Below are 4,092 nucleotides of genomic sequence, written 5' to 3'. Positions count from 1 at the left end.
TTATATAGAGAGATATATATATATATATATATATATATATATATATATATATATACATACAATTATAAATTTCTTATTATTTCTTAAGATTGAATTTGATAGCATGCTTAATTTTCTTTTCTTTCAAGTCAATAATTCGATTATTAAAGCGTAAAATGTAAGAAAAATTTGTGTTACATTAAGAATATTTTCTTATTCGTAAAATTTGTATATAGCAATATACAATATACTGTATCATTCAATAGCGATAATATTCTAAAGTTAATTGAAGCTAACAATTTTATACGAAAAGCTTTATGATTTTGCACGAGTATATGATGTTATAAAGAATTTAATCTTGAATGAGATGGACACATATTACTTTATCTAATTAGTCTTTTCTTCACGGTAACCAATTTCTCAACATATCGTCGCGACGCACGTCACAGCACATAATTATAATGTAAGTGTTCCTTTCCATCCTTGAAAATCTCGACAAGAATTTCGCAGAACATGATACAAGAGGGATAACGTCCCAGCAACAAAGGCGGCCTCGAGGACTTTCCGTCACGTGTCGCGCGCAAAAAACTAAGAGCCCCATCTCGCGTGTGGGGGAGGGAAGAGGCTCGCTTCAGGGGAGTCCTCGAAAGCATCCGAAAAGAGATTTCCGCGGTGCGGGAGAAGGCGTGCGGCCAGACAGAAGAGACAAACGTGGAAAGGAAGAACGGAACGGATGTATGGGTGGACGGATAGACCGACAGACAGACAGACATGCGGGAAGGAATGAAAATAATAATACCCGGTGTGTGGCCCTTGGGCCATAAGTGTCAGCAAGGAAGGAAGGCAGGAAGGAGCGTGTTGAATTTGTCATATATAAGTCTCACCTACCCCCGCCTCATCTCACGCACAAGCGTGTTGCCTGATGTATCGTCCGCGAAGATTATTTCGGGAAGGCTTCGGAAATCGAGGGACTGAGATCTTTTGCAACGCAGTTGCACGCCTCCCTCTGTCCAATTCTCTCTTCTCATGTGATTGTACCGGATGAGAAAACATCTCCGAGGAATATCGAGATACTATCATTGAAAAAAAAAAATTATGATTACTTTTCTAAAAATTGTTTAATAAAGTTATTGTAATTTTTTAAGAGCTTTATTATAAAGAAGTTTTCAATTTTGAATTATAACTTTTGTATTAAGAGCGTTTTCCTTCTTTAATAGCAAAATCATTTTTGGTCTTTTGATCCTGGCAAAGCTATCATCAATCACACTCATATTATTCATCATATCATTACAATTCGTGTAAGCATCGACGGGCATTTGATTTTTCGCAATATCATAGATGCGCATGAACGTACTCTCGTTGATTCAATTGCGGTTTCCCGTAAACAAGTGCATCGTTTTATTATTTATCACCGTTATTCCGGCCACTTAATCAAAAATATATTACGGGCAATACCTCTCAACGTCTGACATTTTCGATGCCCGGCTATACGAGAGCGAATGATTTCATCAGCGTATTATTAAGTGGGCTTTGATTTTCGATCCTCATTTTGCAAACCAAGCTCTTTGTTGCCTACCAAGCCCGTCGTAAACGTCACAGAGAACACATACCTGTCAAATGAAAATATTCTATTTGCCAAACTATTACTCTAATCATAGGTATTGCATATTTGCTAATTATCAGAACCATTGTGCGCTATTACGTTATATGTTCTACACTTGGTAAATTCAATTCTGTTACGCATAACTCGATCGACTGGTGGAACGTGCGCCGAAATTTGCGCCATCGTTTGCACTTTTCGCGGTACCAGTCGAAAAAATTGTCATTTCGGGAAAGAAAACCCTTACTCGTGAATTTTACGTACAATTGATAATCCAATAAAGATCTAGTGACGAAATTTGTGTTATTTGAAAGTAGATATAATTCTTTTTCTATTTTTATTTAGCAATGCATTAAAATTGTTACATTTTTTTTCAAATACATATATAGCGTTAAGATAAAAAGAAGAATGAGAAAGTAAAAATCGTAGAGAATGGAGTTAGCAATACGAATGTGTGTATACACAATCGTATACGGACGCAACGGGGTTGAGCAAATGAAGTAGATTTGACATAATGATTTCGAGTGCGCGGCGCGCGTACGCCGAGAATTGTTGCTAGTCGGTCGGATCCGCGATTCACCTTGTTCGTTGCAATTTTCATTCCTGTCGATGCGGACTATTACAATTTGATTTCGCGGTGAAAACAAACATTACATTTCGCATCGCGGAAACCCGATTAAACGTATTAATGATGATTTAAACTCCGCGATTTACATCGATCGCAATTAAATGTTTTATTCGCTTAAGTGTTTATGAGCCTTTAGACTCATTATAAAATATTAAAATAAGATTTTTAAAAAATGCTATAAGATTACTTATATATAATTATTAGAAATTGCTTATATAATTCTGAACTTTAACTTCAAATTAAATTTATTAAACTGATTTTAATGTTTATAAAAGCAAACTATACCAAAAAATTCTCTTAATTTTTTAACGTTCACGCAGATCTCTCAGATATAAGTTTTGAAATAGGTACTAAAGTAAGCTATACCAAAGTCATCGATATCAAAAAGTATTCTGTATAATAGCATGTTTATAATATTAAAAATTATATTAAAAAATAGTAAACAAAAGGTAATATGTCATTTATTTTTATTTATATCGATATAGAACATCTTTAAAAATAATATAATATTAATACTATAAATAGTTATACAAATTATTAATACAATATTATTAATAATGCAATTACAATAATAAATCAATTATTATAATCCTTGTAATATACTCACAATACATGTTATTACATAACATGTAAATAACTTAAATAATTAAATAAATTAATATTAAGTTAATATTTTTTAAAATTGTCAATAATATTTAACGTTTTAGTAATTTAAAGTAATTATAAAATAATATTTCCAAAAAGAGCAATAAGTTTGTTCTAAATAAAAATAAGTTACTTTTTTGAAAATTTATATATATTATTTATCTTAAAAAAAGTTTATAATTTAAGAATTAAAAGTTTCAACAGAATTATTCTGAAAAGATCATTTATGAGTTGAATGACTCTAAGATTAATTAAGACTAAAAATTGTACCATAAAAATATCAAAGTTGCACAAACTTTTGAGTTATAAGCGATCAAAATTGACTAATAATATCGCATATAATTCGCGATCAAATCAATTTGTAATTGCAATTATATGCATATCGATTTCTCTATTATTTATTATTGATTTTCTAATTGTCTGATATTGATTTTTACTGCTCAGCTGATTTTGTCTTGGTTTTTAAACGGATATGTATATTGCAGCAATCAGTTGATGAACTGATAAATTAATTACTCGTACATTTTAACAGCTGTATACAAGTTCAAGCGAATAAATTCGAGCTATTAATTAATATATTGGGTTGTCCGGAAAGTTCGTGATTTTGAAGAAAAATTGAAACGCAGAAGATTTAAATTTTAGTTTTATTATTAATTTTATTAAATTATATAGGTAGTCGGCACGAACTTTCCGGAGAACTCAATAGATATAGAAAATATATGAAAAATTAAAATAAAATTGGCGCATTATAAAAATAAATATAGTAAATAATTATTAGTCCGTTGTTTGTTGTTAAACAAATTAATTGGTATATACTATACATATGTGAATTGACTAAAATATTTTCTATTTTTTTACCTATACTTGTGATGTATACATGTTGAAAAAAAAACTTGTACATTTTTTTTGGCGGTACTATAATATTTAACTTTGAGAAGTAAATGCTAAACATAGAGTAATAAATTATATATTTCGTGAAAAGAAGAAAAAAAAATAAAGTAATAATTTCATTAGCTTTATTACTTTATTATAAGAATTATTAATAATTTTTTCCTGTGATTATAAGATACGACGAATACGTCACATATATCCATATTATGTATGTATATATATATATATATATATATATATATATATATATATATATCTTCTATACTATTAGTTATAAGAAAGTAACTAACTAATTAATTACGTACTATATATATATATATAATAATTAACTAATTAGTAGTAGTAATTA

This window comes from Atta cephalotes, assembly GCF_000143395.1.
Source record: "Atta cephalotes unplaced genomic scaffold scaffold00017, whole genome shotgun sequence".
Lineage (NCBI taxonomy): Eukaryota > Metazoa > Arthropoda > Insecta > Hymenoptera > Formicidae > Atta > Atta cephalotes.
The sequence above is the reverse complement of the archived record's forward strand: the minus strand, read 5'-3'. Positions refer to the sequence as shown.